Source organism: Hyaena hyaena, unplaced genomic scaffold (assembly GCF_003009895.1).
Source record: "Hyaena hyaena isolate Hyena2069 unplaced genomic scaffold, ASM300989v1 scaffold_264, whole genome shotgun sequence".
NCBI lineage: Eukaryota > Metazoa > Chordata > Mammalia > Carnivora > Hyaenidae > Hyaena > Hyaena hyaena.
The window spans coordinates 1,589,262-1,614,767 of record NW_024080894.1 but is presented as its reverse complement, the minus strand read 5'-3'; the positions used below and the strand labels follow the sequence as shown (position 1 = coordinate 1,614,767).

Sequence of the window (25,506 nt, the reverse complement as noted above, 5' to 3'; positions counted from 1 at the left end):
ATGCTATACAACAGCGACTGTAGGCCTAGCTGGAGAGTGACCCACTTGGAACCAATCAGTGAAGAGGACACCATGTAAGACGCTGGGTTATAACGTTTCTCTTACATGAGAGTGTTAATTTCAGGCTGGTGAGTTGCGGTAGAGAGCAAGAGGATCTAGAAGAAAGGGTATGCGGCTTAAAGAGTTTGCTGTTTGATGGGGGAGGGAGTACATCGGGGGCGATGAGGCTGGTATTGCAAAGAGGTCTTTTCCAGTTGGAGGTTGTAGAAGCTCTCATAGAGGTGGCGGCTTCGTTCATAGCGGCAGCAACAACCTTCCAAGATGGAGGCAGTAATTTCAAAGACGATGGTGGCAGAGGAGGATTTGAACAAGGAAGTGGCCATGGAGACTTTAACAAAGTCCAAGACCAACGATCTCCAGAACATGTAGTTTTACTAGGAGAGTTCCTGTATCCCTGTGAAGATGACATAGTTTGTAAATGCACTACAGACAAAAATAAGGTGCTTTATTTCAGTGCTCCAGTTTATTTAGAGAACAAAGAACAAATTAGTAAAGTAGATGAAATATGTGGACAACTTAGAGACTTTTTTTCTGTTAAATTGTTGGAAAATATGAAGGCACTTTCCTTTAAAAAAGAAAAAAACTGCAGAAGTTTCATATGGACCCATATAAACTGCTATCACTGCAGAGGGTTTTACCTTGACCTCCAGGTGAGAAGGGACCTCCAAGAGGCAGTAGCAGGAAGAAGAGGTGAGGTGGCCCAGTTGGCAGAAGTGGTGGTTTTAGAGGCCAAAGAGAAGGTAGAGGCGAAGGCTTCAGAGGAGGAAGGAGGAGGGGTTGTTCTGAGGGAAAGGACATTCAGTGTAACAGTTCACAGAAAAACTTCCTGCATGATCTACTTCTATGGATCAGAAACTTGTTTCTTGAGCAAGTCTTCAAGATCTGGTCATTTTATGACAGTGGAACTAAAATGTCAATTCGTGCGAAAGTGAGTGAAACAAAATTGGCAATTTTGCACTAAAAGAATGTGAACATGTGTTTTGTATAATGCTGGAACTCTGTGGATTTTTAATAAGCGGACAATTTTCATTTGAAGTATTAAAAAAGAGTTAATTTTAGTTCTCACACCAAATCCTTGAGATTAGAATTACAAAATACTGCCTACATGGCCTGTTATTCCTTTACTTCATACATTCTGAAACTCAAAATACATTGTGTAACCTCACATCCTTCCGTACTCTTAGCCTCTTTAAGCCAGTGATTCTTTCTTCTTCATTTTGGTCAATAAATGACTTCTGCAGCCATTTGAGAATGATGTTTTAGAAAATACATTGTTTAGAATTTTGTCTTCTAAATTTGTAATGAAAAACCTGGATATAATCTCTATTGAAGATTTTGAGATAATTGTTTTCTGTCTGCCAGCCCACACTTGTGTTACATGTTACTGCACCACTAAATTATATACTTTTAATGAAGCAGGTTTCCCTAGATTTTCAGCATTTGTGGAACTATCTCTTAACACTATTGATCTAAAATCAGTCTTTGAAGAAATGGCCTACCTTATTTGTCCTATGTTAGGTCACTTTGATATAATGAGGTTGCTAATAATTTATCCCCCCAACACTAATTACTCCCAAATTACAGATAGAAGACTCAGAACCTGTTGTTAAGCCTAGTTTATTTGGGAGCATTACACTACCACACACACATACACACACCTCTCCAGGCTCATTAACACAGGGATGATACAGCAATATTTCTGGGGCCTGAATTGTGACCACACTTTCATTTGAATAGAGAAATAAGCTGCAAAACCAAGACTTGTGTCTTTGAAATTATAGTGCCTTAAATTTCGTTTCCAAGTCCTGTCAGCATCAGAATGTAGTTTTATGTCACTTTCTCTACCTCTTATGCAATCCCAAATAAGAGGACTTCAACTCATTCTGCTAGATGTATGCCTCAGCCCTTGGGTACTATCCCATTCCCACTGGGGCCTTGCCCTGGCACCCCATCACCATGGTGACATTCAGACATCCCTCAGGAGGCCTGAGCAGGTGAGTCCATGCATGGAGCTCATTATCCCACAGAGCCAGAAGAGAGAGTAATGCGTAGAAGAGTAGTAGGAAATCGTGGAAGATAAGTAAAAGATAGTTATTAGGACCATTTATGGTAATTCTTTCGAGGACAGATGATAGTAAAATCAGGAAAGAATGAGGTTGAAAATAATTGGAAGTAAGGCCAGTAAATTGGGTATGAAGGAAATACTCTAGTGAAGAATGAGTTCTGAAACATCAGATAGTCATTTCTATAAATTTATTGGGAATTACTTTTAAAAAGTCATGTGTGAAAAATTCCTCAGTGAGCCGGTAGAATCTTTCTGCCTTGGAGAACCTGGGAAGTCCTTTTAAATGTGCCCCTCACTAATTCTCAGGACTCCCCAAGTCTTGAAAATGGATTTCTACTTATTCTCCATTGAGTTCATTGTCCAAATATTATTGGTAACATTTTTTGAAAATTATAATCACACATAGTGACTGATCCATTATCCTTTACTCATAACATATCAGTAATCTCCCAAATTAGATAATTATATCATTATATGCAACAGGATCTCTGAATATAACAGGTGTGGTTAGAAGGGGGCCCAGACAAGATGACAGCAAACAGTCTCCTCAGTGATGAACACTTTTTTCATTTTTATTTTTTAAGTTTATTTACTTTTGAGAGAGAGATAGAGAGAGTATGAGTTGGGGAGAGGCAGAGAGAGAAGGAGTCACAGAATCCGAAGCAGGGTCCAGCCTCTGAGCTGTTACCGCAAATCCTGACTTGGGGCTCGAACTGACAAACCACAAGATCATGATCTGAGCCAATGCTGGACACTTAACCTACTGAGCCACCCAGGTGCCCCAGGGATGAATACCTTTAAAAAAAATTGCCTAGTTCTTCATAAAGATTACCACCTGAAAATAATCAGAAGATATACCTGATAGCATATACTTTGCTTTGTTTTTCTTCTGGCACTTGAATTACTCCTGTAATAATAAAAAAAGTCACATTGAAAAAAACCTCATTATATAATCAATCTAAACGCAATGTATTAGCTTTAAAGCAAAATTACATATAGTTTTATACTCATGATAGCCCAAATAAAAGAGATTAATAAAATAATTGTAACATATATTCTTTTTAGAGCCTGAGTAGAAATATCAAGGAACTAGTTTTAAGATAGTTAATAAAATATTTTCTTTCTAAAAGTCAAGTGGATTATATAAAAATATGAAATGGACATCTTTTATATTAATGGAAGAAGGTGTATATTAATTCTCAAGTAGAACAAGAAGAGAATTTCTCTGTATTTCTACAATGAAAAGAACTATTGAATCATTGCTCAAAAAATAAAAGACCTAGTGGTATTAATGATTCCAAAAGCAATTGAATAAAGCCATCTGTCTCTAGTTTTCACAGATAATTCAGTGTATAGGGAAGATCTAAGTGTGCATGTAAAAATTGGTGTGTTTTCTGAAACTGCTTTTTTTAACTTTATAAACTTTAATTTTTTAGAGCAGTTTTAAGTTCACAGTAAAACGAAGCAGAAATTACAGAATTCCAGTATAGCTTCTGCAGCCTACCTCACACCGTACAACTTCCCCTTCTACTGATTTCCTCCACCAGCACAGAACATTTATTACAACTGCTGGAATTACATTGACACATCATTATCATCTAAAGTCCATAGTTTAGGGCTCATTCTTAGTAATATACATTCTATGGGGTTGGACAAGTGTATAATGACATGTGTCCATTGTAGTACCAGACAGAGTAGTTTCACTGCCCTAAAAATCTTCCTTTCGTGGCCTATTCATTCTCCTCCCTAACCCCTGGAACTGCCTATCTTTTTATTGCCTCTATTGTTTTGTTGCCTTTTCCACAATGTCAGTCATACAGTTGGAATCATATAGTAGGCATCCTTTTCAGATTGGTGTTTTTTATTTAGTAATAGACTTTAAAGTTTCATTTATGTCTTTCTGTGACTTGACAGCTTATCTCGTTTTAGTTCTGAAAAATTAATTTTCAATTGTCTGGATGTACCACAGCTTATTTATCCATTCACCTACTGACAGATATCATGAATACTTCCAGGTTTCGATAATTCTAAAGAAAGCTGCTATAAACACCCACAGACAGGTTTTTGTGTGAATGTAAGTTTTCAGTTCAGTCGGGTAAATAACAAAGGGAGTAATTACTGGATTATATGGTAAATATATTTAGTTTTATAAAAAACTACCAAATTGTCTCCCAAAGTGACTCTACTCTGTTACATTCCCACCAGCAGTGGGTGAGATTTCCTATTGCTTCACATCCTTGTCAACATTGGTGTTGCCAGTGTTCCAGATTTTGGCCATTCTAGTAGGTATGTAATGGTATGTCATTATTTTATTTTATTTTATTTTATTTTATTTTATTTTTAATTTTTATTTATTTATTTTTTTTACAAATAGTTTATTGTCAAATTAGTTTCCACATAACACCCAGTGCTCATCCCCACAAGTGCCCTCCTCCATGCCCATCCCCCCCCCCCCCCACATCCATCAGTCCTCAGTGTGTTCTCAGCATTCAAGAGTCTCTCATGGTTGGCCCCCACCATTTCCCCCCTTCTTCTCCCCCATGATCTTCCATTAAGGTCCTCCTAATCCTCCTATACATGCAAACATATAGTAGCTGTCCTTCTCCTGACTTATTTCGCTCAGCATAACGCCCCCAAGGTCCATCCATGTTGCTGCACATGACCAGATTTCATTCTTTCTCATTGCTGTAGTATTCCATCGTATAGATAAACCACATCTTCTTGATCCATTCGTCCGTTGATGGACACTTAGGCTTTTCCATGTTTTGGCTATTGTTGAGAGTGCTTCTATGAACATTGGGGTACATGTGTTCCTATGCATCAGCATTTCTATATCCCTTGGGTGTCATTATTTTATTTTAGATTGTTACTGATCTTAGTGGGAAAGCTTTGAGTTTCTCATCATTAGGTATAATGTTAGCTATAGATTTTTTTCTAAGATACTCCTTATCAAGTTGGGAAGTTCCCCCTCTATTCTTAGTTTCCTGAGAATCTTTATCATGCATAAGTATTGGATATTGTCAAATACTTTTTCTGCAGCTGTTAATATGATAATGTGATTTTTTCTTTAGCCTTTAATTGTATCAATTAATTTTTGAATTGCAACCTTGCATATCTAATGTAAGTCCCACTTGGTCATGGTGTATAATTCTTTTTATACATTGTTGATTTTTATTTGCTGATATTTTGTTGAAAATATTTACATTTATGATCAAGATATTGGTCAATAGTATTCTTGCAATGGTTTGGTTTTGGTATTAGGGTAATGCTGGCCTGATAGAATAAGTTAAGAAGTATTCTACCTGTTTTTATCTTTTGGAAGAAATTGTAGAGAATTACCATAATTTCTTCCTCAAATGTGTGGTATAATTTACCAGCAAATTCATCTGATCCTGGTGCTTTCTGCTTTGGAAGGTTAATTATTGATTCAATTTCTTTAATAAATATAGGTTTATTTAGATTGTCTATTTCTGCTTGTGTAGGTTTTAGTAGATTGTGTCTTTCAAGGAATGGGGCTGCATTTCATCTAGGTTATTATGTTTGTGTTCGTAGAGTTATGTTTGTGTTCGTAGAGTTGTTTACAGTATTTCTTTATTATCCTTTTAATGTCCATGGGATCCATAGTGATGTCCCCTCTTTCATTTCTGTTATTAGTTATTTGTGTCTTATCTCTTTTTTCTTAGTTAGCATGGCTAGAGGCTTATAAATTTTAATGATCTTTTCAAAGAAGCAGCTTTTGGTTTTGTTGATTTTCTGTATTAATTTTGTATTTTCAATTTCATTGATTTCTGCTCTAATTTTTTTTCTTTTGCTCCTTTTGGATTTAATTTGCTCTGTTTTCTAGTTTCCTAAAATAGAAATTTAGGTTATAGGTTCTAAGGGCACCTGGGTAACTCAGACGGTTGAGCCTCTGACTCTTAATCTCGATTCAGGTCATGATCTCATGGTTTGTGAGTTTGAACCCCACGTCAGATTTTGTGCTGACAGCACAGAGCCTGCTTGGGATTCTGTCTTTCCCTCTCCCTGCTCCTCCCCAGCTTGCTCTCTCTCTGTCTGTCTGTCTCTCTCAAAATAAATGAACTTTAAAAAAGATTTTTTAAATTATAGGTTCTAATTCTTTCTTCTTTTCTGATATATACATTCAATGAATGCTAAATTTCTCCCTTAGCCCTGCTTTCACTGTAGCCCACAAATTTTGATAGCTTGTAATTAATTTCTATTTAGTTAAAAATATTTTTAAATTGGGGAACCTGAGTGGCTCAGGCAGTTAACCATCTGACTTCGGCTCAGGTCATATTTTCCACTTCATGGTTTCGAGGCTTGCATCAGGCTCTGCACGGACAGTGTGGAGCTTCTTGGGATTCTCTCTCTTTTCCAGTCTCTGCCCCTCCCCTGCTCTCTCTCTCAAAATAAGTAAATAAATTTAAAAAAATATTTTGAAATTTACCTTGAGATTTCTTCTTTGATGTATGTTCTATTTAGATGTATGTTCTTTAATCTCCAAATACTTTGGAATTTTCCAGTTATCTTTCTGTTACTGATTTCTAGTTTAATTTCATTGTGGGCTGAGAGCAGACATTATATAATTTCTCTTCTTTTAAAGTTGTTAAGGTATAGTTTATAGCCTAGAACATGGCTTCATGAATGTTCCATGCAAACTTGCAAAAATGTGTAATCATCTTGTTGGATAAAATAGTTTATAGATGCCAATTATATCCGGTTGATTCATGACGCTGTTGATTCTGACTATATCCTTAATGATTTTTCTGCCTGATGGATCTGTCCATTTCTATCAGAGTGGTGTTAAAGTCTCCAGCTACAATAGTAGATTTATCTATTTTTCCTTACAGTTCTTTTAGTTTTTACCTCGTGTATTTTGATACTCTGTTGTTAGGTACATTCACGTTAAGAATCACTCTGTCTTCTTGGAGGTATTAATGCCAGTGTCATTTTAGTGCCACTCTTTATCCCTATTAACTTCCCTTGCTTGGAATGTGTCCTGTCTGACATTAATATATAGCTACTCTCCCTTCCTTCTGACCACTGTAGATCTTTCTTCATCCCTTCACTTTTAATCTATATGTGTCTTTATATGTAAAGTGGGTTTTCTGTAAATAATATATACTTGGATAGTGTTTTTTATTCATTCTGGCAATCTTTGTCTTTTATTAGTTAATGGCTTTAGAACACTAACATTCAAAATTATTATCTGATATGGTTGGATTCATATCTGCCATGTTTGCTACTGTTTTCTATTTGTTGCCTTTGCTCTTTGTTCCTATTTTTCACACTTTTCTGCCTTCTGTGGTTTTAACTGAGCATTTGATATGATTCCATCTTCTTTCCTTTCTTAGCATATCAATGATACTTTTTAAAAAAACTTTTGTAGTGATTATGCTGGAATTCACAATGTTATATATTTGCAACTAATGCAAATATACCTTTAAACAAAACTATACTGCTTCATGAGAAGTATGAGTACCCTATAATAACAAAATATTCCTCATATCTCCCTCCTCTCTCTTGTTTTACTTCTGTCACTCATTTCACTTATCCATAAGCACACATAATCACATGATACATATATCATTATGATATATTATGATATGTGTGTGTATATATATATCCCAGTACATTGTTGCTATTATTATTTTGAATAAGCTGCTATCTATTAGATCAGCTAAGAATGAGAAAAATGATGGGGCACCTGGATGGCTCTCTTGATTAAGCATCTGACTTCAGCTCAGGTCGTCATTTCATGGTTCATGAGTTTGAGCCCCATGTTGGGCTCTGTGTTGACAACCTGGAGCCTGCTTCAGATTCTGTGTCCTCCTCTTTCTCTGCCCTTCCCCTACTCACACTCTGTTTCTCCCTCTCAAAAATAAATTAACATTAAAAACCTTGTTAAAAATATTGAGAAAAATGAAACTTTATATTTTACTTTCACTTATTCTTTCTCCAGAGCTCTTCATTTCTTTAGGCATTCTTTATCATTTTTCTTGTCTATGAAAATTTCCTTTAACCTTTCTTGCAAGGCAGGTCCACTGGAAAAAAATTATTTAATGTTTGTTTACCTAAGAAAGTCTTATTTGTCCTTCAACTTTGAAAGATACTTTCACAGGGTACAGAATTCTAGATTGTTGAGTTATTATTTTCCCTCTGCAGTTAATATTTTACTCCATTCTCTTCTTGCTTACATAGTTTTTTGATAACTTGAATGTAATTCTTATATTTGCTCTTCTTTAGGTAAAGTGTGTTTTCTTCCTCTTGTTTCTTTCAAGATTTTTTCTTTACCTTTGACTTTCTGGAATGTGAATATTATATCCCTAGGTGAAAGGGTTTTTTTCCTGTATTTATTCTTCTTGATATCTCTGAGTTTCCTGGATCTATGGTTTGGTGTCTGACATTAACTTGGGGAAACTTTTAGTCATTATTGCATCTTTTCCTTTTTCTCTTTCTTCTAGCTCTGATAGTCCCATTATGCATATCTTACACATTTTTTAGTTGTCATGTAGTCCTTGGATGTTCTGCTTCATTTATTTCAGTCTTATTTGTCTTTGCTTCTCAGTTACAAATGTTTCTGCTGTCATGTCCTCAAGCTCAGCTTTCCTCAGCCATGTGAGCCTATTAAAAGTGTTCTTCTATTTCTGATACAGTTTTTGATCTCTTATCATTTTAAAAATCCTGTCTTAGAACTTCTATCTCTTTGCTTATGTTATCTATCTGTTTTTGCATGTTGTCTACTTTTTTTCATTAAAGCCTCAAGCATATTATTCATGGCATTTAAAAAATTTCCTTTCTGATAATTTCAGAATTCTTGCCATATCTTACTCTGATTCTATGCTTATTCAGTCTCTTCAAGCTTGCTTTTTGGTCTTTTGGAATAACTCATAATTTTTGTTGTTGTTGAATGGTCAACATGATGTCCTGGAAATAGCTGCAGGAAATAGGCCTTAATAATATAATGTAAGGTATGGGGGAGGGAGAAGCATTTTATAGTCCTATGGTTAGGTCTTAGCCTTTGGTGAGTCTCTTTCTCTGGACTGTATACTTCACCAGTGTGTTTCTCTCTCTCTCTCTCTCTCTCTCTCTCTCTCTTCCCCTCCAGTTGTAGGACAGGATAGCTAGGTGGGGCTGGAGTTAGATATTTACCTTCCCCCAGATAGGTTAGGCTCTCTGATAATACCCTAGTAGTTAGGGTCTGGTAAAATTGTTTCTCCAGACGACAGGCTACATTAAGAAAAACAATGCGGGGCACCTGGGTGGCTCAGTCGGTTAAGCGTCCGACTTCGGCTCAGGTCATAATCACGTGGTTCATGGGTTTGAGCCCCACATCGGGGTCTGTGCTGGCAGCTCAGAACCTGGAGCCTGTTTCAGATTCTGTCTCCCTCTCTCTCTGCCCCCTCCCCAGCTCATGTTCTGTCTCTCTCTGTGTCAAAAATAAACTATAAAAATTAAAAAAACAACAACAACAAAAAACAATGCTTTGTTGTATTTCAAAATGGTTACCTTTTCCCTTTCCCTGCCAAAAGCACAAGAGGATTTTTCTCTGATATTCATTATGAGGACCTGGTAAAACTCCTGAAGATACAAAACCAAACTGTTGTTCCACCTATGACTGAGTTCCCTGGAGTTTTTAACTCAATGACTTGCCCACCCTAAGCCTCTATTAGGCCTCCATGTAATTCATGAATTACAGTTTAGGTTTTCCTACCCTGGCACTGGTTTTGCTGAGGTTTCTGTTCATAAGTTTCTGCTCCAATAAGTTGAGATTCTATGACCTTCTTGTCTGTCTCTCCAATTTGGGGGTCAGTAGTTTGCTTTATGATCTCACTTCTGCCACAAGTAAGAACTAGGAAAGAAGAAAGAGGTGTTGGGTCCCAAGAAAATCTCAAACCCAGCCATGCAAATTCCATTTGTTAGATATTCTGGGTCAAAATTAATCCCTTTTGGCTACATGCCCCCTCACCTCTTCTAGGTCCACTGAGAGCCCTGCCCTCTGAAACCAAGAGGGAAGCAACCCTAGCCATAGGCCTATGTTGGAATGGAGCCCTGTGATCTCTAAATTGCCTTAGGGTTGGTCATTCTTCCCTTACTTGAAGAATAGTGCCCATTCAAAGCCAAAAAGCTCAATGGTCACATCATGTAGAATCCAAGAAATCTAACAGCCTTCTTTCATTCTGTCTTAGTTTATCTGTCCCCTTTTATTCAAACTGGCAGTGTCTCTCCTGTTATATTTCCATGTCTATCCCTGGCTTCTGCTGAAAAGTCCAGTTAAGTCCACTGAGTTGCATTCATAATCTCTTTTATCAAATGGTTGTTCAGTGTTTTCTTTGAGCAACTTTTCTCATTTTGCCATAGTATATGGTGAGAATTTTCCAAATCATCAAGTTCTAAGTTTTATTTAACTTAATAATTCTCTCTTCAATCCACTTCTTTTCTCTCTCATTTTACTATAAGCACTTAGGAAAAACCAAGTCATTACTTCAAAACTTTGCTTAGAGGTTTCCAAAGCTAAATATTCAGTTCCTGTGCTAACAATTTCTACCTTCCACAAAACACTAGAACACAATTCAGCTAAGTTATCTGCCACTCTGTAACAAAAACCACCTTTCTCCCAGTTTCCAATACCTGGTCCTCATTCGTGTGTGAGACTTCATCAGAATGAATGGCCTTTAATATCTGTATTTCTACCAACATTCTGTTCTAGAAATCTAGGCTTTTTCTAGCATACATTCCCAAACTCCTCCAGCCTCTTATCTACTACCCAATTCCAAAGCCATATCCACATTTGTAGGCATTTCTTATAGCAGCACCTCTTTTCTTAGTACCAAAATATGTCTTATTAAGCCCAGGCTGCCATAACAAAACAGCATAGACTGAGTGATTTAAAGAATAGAAATTTAGGGGTACCTAACTGGCTCAGTTGGTAGAGCTTACAACTCTTGATCTCAGGATTGTGAGTTCAAGCCCCACATTGGGTGTAGAGCTTACTTTAAAATAATAATAATGATGATGATGATGATGATGATGATGATGATGATGAACAGACATTTATTTTTCCATAATTCTAGAGCTGGGAAGTCCAAGATCAAGGTACTTGCCAATTTGCTCTCTGGTGAGAACTCTCTTTCAGGCTTAGACAGCTGTCTTCTCATTGTGTTCTCACATGGCAGGGAGAGGAAAAGGGGAGGAGGGGAGTGGAAAGGCGGAGAAAGAGGTGGAAGAGAGAGGGAGAGGGGAAGGATAGGGGGAGAAGGAAAGAGAGAGAGATTGAGAAGGAGAGAGAGAGCTCAAGTGCACCAGCTCCCCCCAGGAGTGTTCGCCCAAGCACTGTGTTATTTCTGGTGTGTTTTTTTATAAGGACACTGATCCTATTGGATCAGAACCCCATCCCTATGACCTCATTTAACATTAATTCCTTCTTATCAATCTTATCTTTAATTGTAGTCACGCTGGAAGTTAGGACTTCAACATATGAATGGCTTAGGGAGGGCACGCAATTCAGTCCGCAGCAATGAGGTTTTGACCTTGACCCTTTTCTTTTCTATATGTGTATTAGTGATTGACAACCTTCATTATTTTTATAATTACCAGTGAAAAGTTTGGAGTTTTTTGTTTTTTTACAAATTCTGATTCCCGGGCTTCAGGCAAACCAATTAAATCAGATCCTTTTTTTTTAAAATTTTAATGTTTTTTATTTATTTCTGAGAGGGAGAGAGAGAGACAGTGTGAGCAGGGGAGGGTCAGAGAGAGGGAGACACAGAATCTGAAGTAGGCTCCAGGCTCTGAGCCGGCAGCACAGAGCCTGACATGGGGCTCAAACCCACAAACCACGAGATCATGACTTGAGCTGAAGTCGGACGCTTAACCGACTGAGCCATCCAGGCTCCCCAAATCAGATTCTTTAGGGAGGGAAAGTAGGCGGTAATAATTTTTAGAGCTTTTCAGGTGATTCCATTATGTAGCCACGGTTGGGAGGCTCTGCCATATAGTGTCTTTGGGTGATCTCATTCATTCTGGTAGGTTTAATTACCATCTATAGCAGTGGCTGTAAATTACAATTACCTGGGACTGTTGTGCATTCTTTTTAAATCAGTGCTTGTGCCCCCCCACTATCAGGACTTCACTTAGCCTGAGGTGGAGCACCAGCATGGGTCCTTTTTTAACGCTCCTCATGTGATTCTAAGTGACCCATCAACTGTTAACTCTGCAATGATATATCTCTAGCCCATATCTCTCCCCTGAACCTCAGCGTATAGGTCCAATTTCCACGAAACTGCACCATTAAATGTAATATATGTATGCCATTCATTTAGTAAATCCTCTTTGCTCCAAGCTCCCCATGAAGCCACTCACCTTTGGGTCATCTTTTGCTACCTCCATTTCTGTGGATATGAAGAATAATTGCTCACCAAGTCCTGTTAATTCAACCTCCTAATGAATTCAAAAGTTTGTGTACTTGACTTTATCCCCATGCCATGATTCAATTATCTCAAAATTATTGCTACAGTTTCCTTTTTTATATATAGGTATCCCTTTTAATTTTTTTTTTTTTTTTTACTGTTTTATTTATTTCTGAGAGAGTGAGAGAGACAGCATGAGCAGGGGAGGGTCAGAGAGAGAGGGAGGTACAGAATCTGAAGCAGGCTCCAGGCTCTGAGCTAGCTGTCAGCACAGAGCTCAATGCGGGGCTTGAACCCACAAACTGTGAGATCATGACCTGAGCCGAAGTTGGATGCTCAACCGACTGAGCCACCCAGGTGCCCCTATAGGTATCCCTTTTAAAAGAAATTTTTTAATGTTTTATTTATTTTTGAGAGAGAGAGAAACAGAGCATGACTGAAGGAAAAGCAGAGAGAGAGAGACACGGAATCCGAAGCAGCTCCTGGCTCTGAGCTGGCAGCACAGAGCCCGGCATGGGGCTCAAACTCAGGCACCTCAAGATCATGATCTGAGCCGAAGTCAGATGCTTAACTGACTGAGCCACCCATGTGCCCCTGCAACAGTTTCCTAACTAGTCATCCATACTCTAGACTTGCACAGTCTTGGAAAAAAAATTAATTTGATTACTCACCCCAACCCATTCCCTAAAACCCTTTCATAACACTTCTTTATCTTAAAGATAAAGTCCAAAGCTCATCTGGTCCTATTTATCTTCACCCTTCCCCTCTTCCTGTTTATCATCTTTTCTCTGTTCTAGGAAGTGGAACGTTGTCTTTCTAAGGGATACGTGAGAATTTTGGGGATAGAATAGTATACATTTTGAGAAGTCTATGAAAAGTCTATAACTTTCTGATTCCCTTATCCCTCTCCATACTTCTGCGTGGAAATCACTGCTCTAAGTCATAAGTCCTTGGGGACAGAAATCATGTAATTCGTCAGAACACTATGCTTATCACATCACTTGGCACAATCAGCAAGATATTGTGAATGTATAAACATAAATACATGAATTAATGAATGGCTGATTGAATGAATATATCTGCTATAGCTGTAGAAACCAGTTACCAAGTATATTAGAAATGTGTTTGAAATAAGAACAAGTAGGCACTGAAGGAGAACCTGAGGAATTGTCTAATAAGTAAAATGAATTACTGTTCATGAATTTTCTGGCATAATTTGGCTGCTAAGAGTTCTGATTTGCTTCCTTTCTGACAATTGCCTACGTAAGGTTAAAATGTGGGTGAGTAGAAGTCATGTTTTAAGAAAACACTTTTTATTTTTAAATAATTAGACTCACCAGAAATGAAAGAATTAATAGACAGGGTCCATTGAAGGCACCCAGTTTCCCACAATAGTGACATCTTATATCTTATAAATGTAATACAATATCAAAACCAGAATACTGACCAGATTACAATACTATTCACGACTGTAGGCCTTGTTCTGTTTTCGCCAGTTTTTATGTGTACTTACTTGTGTGTGTGTGTGGTGTTCTATGCAGTTTTATCCCATGTAAAGATTTCTGTAACTAGTACCACATCAAGATACAAAACTCTTCCAGCAACAACAACAACAACAAAAACTCCCTTATGCTTTCCATTTATTAGCCACACTCACCTCCTCCCCATCCCCTGACAACCACTAATCTCTGTAGTTTGTCGTGGTAAGAATTTCTATCAATAGAATCATAAAGTATATAACCTTTTGAGACTGGCTTTTTTTTTCACTTAGCATAATACCCTTAAGATAAATCCAAATAGTTGCATGTAATACTGTTTTTTTAAATCAGAAAATGTGAAAAAGATATAAATTGAGTTCTGAAATTTGGACAAATCTTCATTATCTGAAATATATTGAGTTGAATCTTTTAAAAGGCATCTGGGCTAATTCAATCTTAGTTAATGATTAAAAGTATATTTTAAAATTTAGGTGAGCTTATTTTTACATTTTTGTAGAAATATTAATGATTGTTTCAGATATCATTTGGAAAGCTATATAAACTCAGATTATGCAGTTTTGAAATTATGCTGTGCAACTTGATGTGTACACTTAATATAAAAATTCACAAGGTAAACTCAATTTGCGATTGCTACCGACAACGAAATGCCAATAAGTATTTTATTGACTGTTAGGTTTGGTGGAAATGCCATTCTGGCGGGACTGATGTTGGAACTTATTTAATCTGAGGAAACTTTTCTTGCTTTCTGTATTCCTGAGAATTTTTCTTGTCTGCCATAACCTCTTATTATTGTCACCTCTCTACAAAACGCTATCATGGTTTTCATATTCAAATGAATTTTCAATGTTATTCATATTTTTGAGCTACTGACAGCTATCAGTCTTGTGACAGGTAGCACTTATGATAATATACTCACAAATTGTTTGAAAGAAAAGAAAAGTGAGTGATTTATGTCTTGGGTTTAAGAGGTTAAATTTTATTTTATTGTAATAAGACACTTCGAGACAGACTTAGCTTTGCTGCTGTGAGCCTACTAGAGTTATTATGCCACATTGAGCAAAAGCTTTTATCCATGTTTAGCCAAAAGACTTATTCATTCTGCAAAAGAAAGATTTCTATCATGGTCTGAAGAATTAACTTCTGAGTAGATTTTTGAGAGAGCCTTTATCTTGTTAATGCTCTGCTTACATAATACAAATATATGGGAAACTCCGCAAAATACATCTCATCCACAAGAACCATTTTCTTCCATCCTTCTTCTCCTTCTTGATCTCCCAGTGCCAATGTCAGCTATGTTTTTCAAATGTACCCATGCTTACGGTAGTATAAGCTTTCTGTCAATTTCTTTGACCCTGTTCTTCCACTTAACTTTCCATTCACAAATGTTCCTTGATGCAGACATACATAATTTGTCAAACAAAGAAAAGCAACAAAAAAGAGAAAAAGCATTTACACATTATGTATCTTAATAGCCTTAATTTATTAAAGCCCTTATTCATTAATAAGAAAAAGAAGAGGGCATCTGGGTGGCTCAGTCATTAAGCATCTGACTTGGGTTCAGGTCATGATCTCACAACTGGTGAACTTGAGTCCCACATCAGGTGAGCATGAGCCCCGCTTTGGTTACAAACACAAGTCCTGGATGAGCCCCACTTCTCACACTCCCTCTCTCTCTGCCCCTCGCTCACTTGCACCCCACCCCTCCAAAAAAAAAGAAAAAGAAGAAGAAAACCCTGACTGAAACTTGGGGAAAATATCATGAATGGGCAACTCAGAAAAGAGGAAAACAAAAATGCTGATAATAACGTGAGAGATGTTCAATGATATTATAAACATAGAAATTCAAATTTAAAAATCAGTGTTAAGTTTCTTCTTTTTGACTGTTGAAGATTTCATAAAAATGAACATTTCCTGATTTGGCTAGGGCTCAATGAAAAAGACACTTCACTCAGTGCCTACTGTGAACATAAATTTAGATAACATTTCTAAAAGGCAATTTGGTAATAGGAATCAGATGCCTTAAAAATGTATAAATGTTTTATGTTATTATCATAACTTCTAGCACTGATCATATTTTTAAATCAAAACAAACTAAATGTCTAACAACAAGGTACTGATAAATAAATCATAGGCCAACCATATGATGAAATACTATGAATTAAATATATATATATAGGAAGATGACCATAATACATTATTACATGAAAAAAAAAGGTAAAGCTTATAAGTATAGTATGATCTGAATCTTGCCCCCCATAATGTATTTATGGTGAAAGAGAAAGACAGAGAATTTAAGAATTTTTAACTGAGTATCAGTAGTGATTTTCTCTGTTCAGATAGTCACGGTTGATTTTTCTATTTGTGTCTTATAGTATTATCCAAATTTTCTACAATGTACGTGATTTATCTAATAAATTGTAAAGTGGAAATTATTTTGCAGTGATAACATACAATATTCTAAAGTGGATAAAACAGAGGCTCACACTATAAAAAAATGTGCTGTGATATATCAAAAGAACTGTGTGGAACTATTCCCACCTCTCTCTAACTGTTTTGTTGTGTTTTAACCACTAGGGACCATATTTATTATTCTCTTTCTCTCAGATAGATCTCACATTTTGAAATGTTTCATCTACCAAATAAAATTAAGTAAAGGTTAATGCATGTGTCTTCTCAATTTTCTTCAAAAAATTATAGTTGCCAATCATATTTCACAAGGAAATAGTTGTTACTAAGATGAGTTGACATAAATGAATAATCTCGCAAAAAACCAGTGTTGCAGTCACTGAGCAGCCTTGTTACCTTGTTACAGAATATGCCCAGGTCCTTCCCAGAGTTAGAGTGAAATGATGGAAAGCAAGGACCACTGTGGCCTCAATGAGCACGTTTGCCTAGAGGGACTAAGTTGTTTAAACATCCTTTAGCTTTTATTGACTATTTCCCAATTGTCTAGTGTTTTCTAGGTAATTTCCTTAACTTTATTTTATACGGAATTTTTACATTTTACTTATTTTTTTCTCAAAGGCTATTTCTTTTCCTCTGTTTTTCTTAAGTTTTTTGTTTGTTTTTCATTCCTGCTTTCTGGTTCATAAATGTATATATCCTCCTAACTCTCTGGAAAAAATGATAGTCTGTTTTGTTTCATTTTGTTCTGTTTTAGAGATTTTCTTCAAATGTGTCATGATCCTAGCTGACACTTTTTTTTTAAACATTCACATTTTTTTCATTGAGAATAATGTATATTCAGTAATGTGCACTGTTATTAAATGTACAACTTAATGAATTGTATACAATGAATTTTTACATAAGTAAGAATTTGTGCAACTAACACATAATCATGGTATAGAGCATTTCTAGTACCACAGATAAGATCTCTCTGCCTACTAATTCTAACTACTAATACCATAGGTATTTTGTAGTGTATTTGAACTTCATATAAATTGAATCATGCAGTATATGTTTTTACATCTGCATTTTACTAAAAAGATTACCTGTGAGATTTACCAATTTTGTTGCATATAGTAGTAATTTGTCCTTCTTTTAAAACTTTTTAAAATAACTGTTTACTATTCTACCATATAAATTTACTATACTTTTTAAATCCAATTTCTCACAAATAGGTATTTTGATTATTTCCAATTTGAACCTACTGTGAATAAAGCTTCTATGAATATTCTTTTACATGTATTTTGGTAGGCATATAAACTCAATGCTTTGGGGTATATACCAAGGAGTAGAATTGCTGACTTGTAGAATAGATATGTATTTACTTTTAGTAGGTACTGCAAAATGGTTTTCCCTAGTGGTTGTATCAATTTATACTTGTGTCAACAAGTTCAGCAAGTTCAACAAGTTCAAATTGCTCATAATCCTTACCAAAATTTGATACAGTCCTTTTGTTTTTTACTGTATATTTATTTGTTTTTAAGAGAGAGAGAGACAGAGAGCAAGAAGACAGAGAATCCCAAGAGGGCTCCATGCTGTTAGCACAGAGCCCCATGCAGGGCTTGAGCTCATGAATCCTGAGATCATGACCTGAGCTGAAATCAAGAGTCAGATGCTTAAGCTACTAAACCACCCTGACGCCCCTTATATAATCAGTCTTAATAATGTAAGCCATTTTGGTGGTTTTATAGTGATTTCACATTGTCATTTTAAATTACATATCCCTGGTGACTGGTGATACTGTTTTTTCCTATGTTTATTGGATATTTAGATATATGCTTTTGTGATGTCTGTTTCCAAGTTTTCACTTAATTTTTATACTAGTTTGTCTTTTATTTATTTGAAGGAGTTTTTTGCATGCTCTTATAAGTATTTTGTCAGATATCTGTACACAGATATATTCTTCCTGTTTGTGTCTTTATCTTTCACTCTCTTAATGGTGTTTCTTGATGAATGAGTTTCCTTAATTTTAATGACTTCTAATAGATCAATCTGTTCTCTTAGGCTTAGGGCCTTTTGTGCCTTTTAAGAAATCTTTGCTACTATAAGTTCATGAATATACTTTTGTACCACTTCTAAAAGCTTAATTGTCTTAAACTTGGGTCTGTAATCCACCTTTAATTAATTTTGTGTGTGGCATTAGAGGAGACAATGTTCTTTTTTTTTCCCCCTCTGAGAGTCAAACAAAATTGTTTTCAGTTTCCACTGGTCTTCTGCACATACTCTACTGCACTCAGTCAAATATGAGAGACTGAGGCACCTGGATGGCTCAGTTGGTTAAGCATCCAACTCTTCATTTCGGCTCAGGTCATGATCTCATGGTTCGTGAGCTGGAACTCGACATTGATCTCTGCGCTGACAGCATGGAGCCTGCTTGGGATTCTTTCTCTTCCTTTCTCTCTCTGCCCTTCCCCCACACGTGCACTCTTTCTCTCTCAAAATAAATAAACTTTTATTTATTTGATTTTTTTTTTTTTTTGAGAGAGAGAGAGAGTGAGGGAGAGTTTATGGCAGAGGGGTGGAGGGAAAGGGAAAGGGAATCTTAAGCAGGCTCTACTCGGGGCTCTATCTCATGATCATGAATGAGATCATGACCTGTGTTGAAATCAAGAGGTGGATGCTTCACCAACTGAACCACCCAGGCACCCCTCAAAATAAATAAACTTAAAAAAAAATGAGACACTAAAAAGCAAGGGAAAAGCAACCTATTAGCAAAAGATAAGGCAGTCAACAGAAACAAACATCAAGAGTGATGCAGTAAAATCTGACTGTAGACACTCCATACATGGGTGGAATTGTAGACAGGCATCACTGTGTGATGTTGGGTGACTGTCTTTTTCATGGGAACCTACAATGTTAGTTATTGTATTTTTTCAAGGACATTCAGTTTCTGCCATTAAGAAGCCTCCAACCTTCTGACCCAGTTGGATGTTTAAAATCTCCTTTTACTTGGAAAAGTAAAGGGGAGCTAGTGTTCTAAGGTTTTTCTCTCTAGTCTTTCTTTCAACCAATCATTCAGTGCTACCCTTAACTCCTTCTTCCACTGTGAAGATGTCTCCATTACTTAGCCTTTTTGAGGTTTGGTGGGTCAATTTGTCTTGTCATTGATCTTCCCCTATGCACAGATGTGGGAATTAGATCCTCTGGCTTTATCTACTAGTTTCTACCATTTAACAGCTTTCTTATGAGCCCACTCTGCCTCAGAGTCATGGAGAGAATAATGCTGCTTACCTCACAGCGTTGTTGTTAGAATTAACTGAATTAAACTATGTGAAGCTCTTACAATAATGCTTAGCACATGATAAATGCTCAAAAATCGTTAGCTTTTATTAGCTTTCTCTGTTCAACTCATTCAGTTACTATTCCATTTGCCGTCATCTTCCAAAAAGTGTAGACATGTCTCTTTAGCTACTGTCTTCTCTCACATTCTCTGTTCTCTTACATATCTTTCTTGTAATCTTTACAAGATTTATGGAGGAATTTGATGTAAAAACATGTTCAATCCACATATTTAACTAAAATTCACCCCACTACAAACTTAAAAATTTAAATTGCTGCACAGACTCCCTTTATAATTTTTTAGACCACAACTGTGTCATCACTGAGCTAGACGAGTCTAGCTTAGATTTCTACCTCTACGATTCCTTCCAACTCAAAAATTGTTATGAATTGATGAGATAAAGAAAATCATGCCATTAAAATACTGAATTCTCTCTTTTCTAAAGAAACCTGAAATCATTTGTTTACATTTTCTTCTGCTTTTTCGGGATACACATCTTCCTACCTGATTGGATATTGGTTGATTGATTGACAGGTGTGAAAAACACTTCAGGGAAGCTCTTTGGAAAGGACATGGAAAGCTATATACATTCCTTGATCAAATTTAAATACCCTTAAGCAACCTCCATTAACCTTGAACACCCCAAGCTGTTCCCTCAGGCTCTACAACTTACTCAAAGCTCAAACCAAATTTAGTGTAAGAATGAGTCCATCCACAAAAAATATGAGTCACTATTGTTTCAATGAGTGCAAAAAAATTTACACTCATTGTGTAATGGATAAAATAATTTCTGTAAATATATTTATGGCATCAGTACCAAATTGTTTATCTATATGATATATACTGAATAAGCTATAGTAAACGCTACAGTAAAAGATCATATTATTTTACTTATACACAATAAATAAAATATTCAGAAAGTGAAATAACACTTATATTTATTGTTTATTGCTCCTTTATCAGTTAAAAGTGATTGATAATTGTTTTATTAACTAGTGACCTAAAACTTAGGGGTCTTTATTAATTGTTCTCATAAACATATTACAGCTGTGTAATATTTTCTAATTGTGTATGTGTGAGTACATGTATGATGCGTATATGTTTGTGTGTATATATACACATATTTAACAGGGGGTAGGAAGGAAGAGGGGGAGAGAGAGAGAGAGAGAGAGAAAGAGAGATTAATCTATCCCAAAAGACCCAAAATCAGCAGGGTTTTATTATTTAAATATAGATTGTACCCATTTAAAATTAAATTCAAGTATTTTAAGGTGGACTGGGGAAATACAAAGCAGAATAATGGAAATAAGGCAAAAAATATATACAGGGGGCCCCCTCTAGTAGTTAGCTATTTTAGACTGTGAAATGATATCCCAGGAGCAGGCGAGAAGCCTCCATCACTTGAATCATTTAAAATTGGACTAGACTAAGCTCGGGAGAATATACCTTTGGGAGTAATCATGCTTTGACAGAGAAAGACTGAGAGATCTTTTTCAATTCTAATTGCCATGATCCTGTGTAATTCAATTTGAAATGGCCTTGCTATTCTAATTCACAAAGATCCTATTTTTTTTACTAACTCTTTCTTTTTCATAATCCTGGTTCTGATATCACTACTCCCTTAAAAGGAAAAAGAGACCCTCAAACTTGATTCTCAAGTATTCATTGAATTACACTCCGTCTTTCTTTCTTTTTTTTTCCCCCTCCAGACAGGCTGTTTTGCAGACTCAGGCACTGCACTCAGGGCTGGGCAGACAGTGATTATCATCACCCCCTGCTTTCATCCATTAGAGCTGGGCGTTAGCAGGTAAGGGTAAGGGCTGACAGAGAGGTTTTCAAAACTGGTCAGCATAAATGCTTCCAGGAGGCCAATTCAGGATAATCTATTGAAATATGGATCAGAAATATTGCCAGCTGAGGCTGAATACCTCTATCTGTGGCATTTAAGCCAAAGGAATAGAATGCTTTCATGGGGGAAAAATAACAAAAGCCATAATTACATGTGGAGAATTGTCTGTTCACATCGTTTGGGGGTTAATTTTGTCAAATGGTTGCCATTCTGTCTGGGTCCAGCATCTGTCTCAGCCACTTTATTTGTTTTGAGATGCTTCAGGGGTAAGATCCCTGGAGACTTGAGTCCAGGAGGCCTTCTGGTTTCCAGGAGCCAATTTGTGACAAGATCAAAGAGGTCTGTCCATCCCAGGAGCCTGAGTTACACTTTGGAATTTACAGGTATACCTCTTTTTACATGCACTCCCATGTTTGAAATGGATTAGAGAGTAAATTTTAGTGAATTGAATATTTTATCAACTCATTCATACTTTCAATTAATGGCCTCTGATTATTTAATTAATGGCCAAAATTAAAGTGAAGCCATGCAATGAATCTTTACAAGCCAAGAATGCTTTTGTGATAGAGCTATTGGTGTATTATGGCATTTAACTTCCCCTGTAAGTTTTATTCAACAATTTAAGAAATGGAGAACTAAAACCAAAACCAAAAAACCAAAACCAAAACAAATACAAAACCCTGAAAATTTGAAGTAAAATTTCCAAAAATTCCCAAGACGATAATTATAATTTCTTAAAATTCAAACACTTATACATAGGTGTTTGAATTACAGAGTTTGAATTATACATATTTGAATTATACAGTGATGAAAATTTTCCCACTGTACCTTGCTAATACCGATCTTTATTTTGAAATATTTCAAACATATAGAAAGATATAAATAGTAACGTAATAAATATTCATTACTCATCATTCAGATCTTCTTTGTTGTTAAAAAAAAAAAAACATACATACATACAGTTGGAGAATGTTTAACACCCTCTCTGGTATTATTTCTCTTCCCCTCTCTCCAAAATAACTCCTATCCGGAAGTAGGAATACTTCCTGCCCATCTATCATCTACATTTTTACTACATGTATATGAATTCATATTGGTATGTAGCATTTTGTTTTTAGGTCTATCCATATTGACACATGTAGAACTAGGTTAAGAAAAACTTAACAGGTATGGGAGTTCCATCATTATTTACTTATCCATCTCTCTAATATGTACTTATGTTGCCCCCAATCTTCTGCTACTATAAACTCCACAGCACATCTTCTTATGTACAAATCTTCAAGTTTCTTTGAAGTTTCTAACAAAATTGGAGTTTCTGGTCTAGAACACATGCATCTTCAGCTTTCTTAGATGCTACCAGATTGCTCTCCAAATTTATAACCTTACCAACAATAGCAGTCAAATTAATATGTCTTTTCCTTTATGCTTTTTACTTTCTGAGCTTGGTTTAAGAACTCCGTCCTTCAAAAAATGATAAAAAGGTATTTATTGTGTGTTCATATTTATGTCTTGAAATTTATTTAGAATTATTTTTTGCAGTATGAGAGGTAGGGTTCTAGTTATATTGTTTTCCATATGAATGGTGAAGCTACTTACATCGTGTGCTGGTTTTTAAGGTCACCTCTGCATGCACTGAAGTTCAGTGTAAGATTAGGTGTTTCCATTCTTTGACAGTCTGGCTTCTCTTCCATTCGTTGAGATGTTGATATTCCCCTAACACCACATTATTTTTTTAAATTAATTTATATATTTTGAGAGAAAGAGAATGTGCACATGAGAGTGGGGGAAGGGCAGAGAGGAAGAGAGAGAATCCCAAGCAGGTTCCAAGCTACCAGCAGGGAGCCTGACGAGGGGCTTGAACTCTGAGATCATGACCTGAGACAAAAACCAAGAGTTTTGAAACCAAGAGCCCAAATGACTGAGCCGCCCAGACACCCCTAACACCTCATTAGTTTAGTTGATATAGTGCTACGTTAATCATGATAGCTGATGGAGCAAATCCTTGCTTCTTCTTCGTCAAATTTGTCTTGGCTATCTTTGGACCTTTGCGTGCCTATATGAATTTCATAATCAGTTTTTATCAAATCTTTAAAATGATAAAGTGGAAATTAAAATGTGTAATGTAATCTATTCTTATATCAAATCACTAAATCTAATTTATTGCTCATTAGTCAATATTAATGATATCCTGCCATGTCCTGACACTTAACTTCTTTGAAAAATAAGCTTATCACGTTCCTTTCTTCTACAAGTAACTACTGTCTCTCAATTTCAGTAACTTTCATGCCACTCTTCATTCTCCCAACTCATGGACCTCTTCATATCCATTCCTACACCAACTTAACAGATTTTGTCCTTCCTGGTGTCCTGTTGTGAAACTGGCTTTGTAAATGTAATTCTTTGTCTATCTTAGTCCCCCTCTGTCTATTTCCCATTCCAACATATACTACAAAGAACTTAAGGAGTAGCTGTTTTCCTGGTTTAATCACGCCACTTTTATGCCCGAGAACTTAAACTCTTATTTGCCATAGGTCTTGAGTGACCCTCAGAGACCACCCTCAGAGACCGTCCAATTTTACCGATGAACGCTGAAATCCTTGAGAGGATTTGGTCTGCCCAGAGTCGCAGAGTTAATCGGGAGAGGAATTAAGACTTTAAGGTAAAACTTAGTCTAGAACACAGGTCTTCTGACTCCTGAACCGATTCTCTCTACATTTTGCCCTCCTCCACTGAACCTTCAGATATTATTTCCCAAATGATGTCAATGCTGCATCGACTTTATTTCATATCCCCCAAAGGAGCTTTCCCTTTCTTAGTCTTACCTCAAAATGTGACTTGTTCCTTCCTACTGTTTTGGAAATACAAACTTTTACCTTGAAATCCAATCTCTTTACTTTCCACAGAGCTATGTCTCACCTTCTTGGAAACATTCACTTTTTTCAGGATACATAACTTTGTTATCATTATTCCTCGTCCTAACAATGATGATAAAACCACCACTTATTACATACTTACCATGGATCTAGCTGCTAAAAGATATGATGTCACCTTGCTTTGCTCCATAGATGTAGAGTTTGAAAGCCAGAAAGGTGAAGTAACATGCCTGGGCTTCTACAACGTGGAGGAGAACCCTAGTCTTGAGCAGTCCAGAGTCCTTGAGTTGACCACTTTGTTTGGTGCCTCCTAACACTAAGAATTCAACACTTTTTGGCACTAGCTTACTCTTGAGTTCAGTTGCACTTAATCTTAGCTACATTGGGTATATTCTTAATGTTTGTCATAAATGTAACTTCATACCTTCCAACTAGACCATATATCCTTTAAATACAGAATCATTAAGACTTCTTTAGATTGCCCTCTCCCTTCAGAGCATCTAGTATGAAGCTCTTCTCTGAGCCTCCCTGTGACTAATGAGGGTCCCTCTCACAATTATCCAAGAGACTTCCGTGTTGAAAAAATCTCCCATTATGGCAGAGACTAAAACTGGAACCAATAGTTTTTATGACAGAGTGAACAGAATGCCACTGAGAAAACATTTACTATATATTTTAGCACAATGACTCGTTTGCTGTTACATGAAGTCCATGAAAAATTTCCCTGATTCATCATAACTTATAGTTTCTCTAGCCAATATTATATGCTGTTAGTTGAAAACAAACTTAGCTTGTCGTGTAAACTGCATTATAAACAATTCTAAGTGAATTTTACTTTAAAAGTCATTCTGTGAAAAGAAAACAAAAGCACATGAAATTTCTGAGATGAGGAAGATGCTTAAATGTACTGCAGTTTGAGGCCCACTGTTCACAACGCTCAATAGTATTTTCCACAAGTTGGCGTGAGAGCACTCCGTGGCCAGGCTCGGACAAGGAAGAAAGCTTTGTCCTCTCTCTACTTCATCTTGC

At 36.3% G+C, this 25,506-nt stretch overlaps 1 pseudogene; it reads left to right on the top strand.

Annotated features, from left to right (window-relative positions):
* LOC120240770 lies at positions 1-24,791 on the top strand (annotated as a pseudogene).
* Positions 24,792-25,506: the final 715 nt, after the last annotated feature.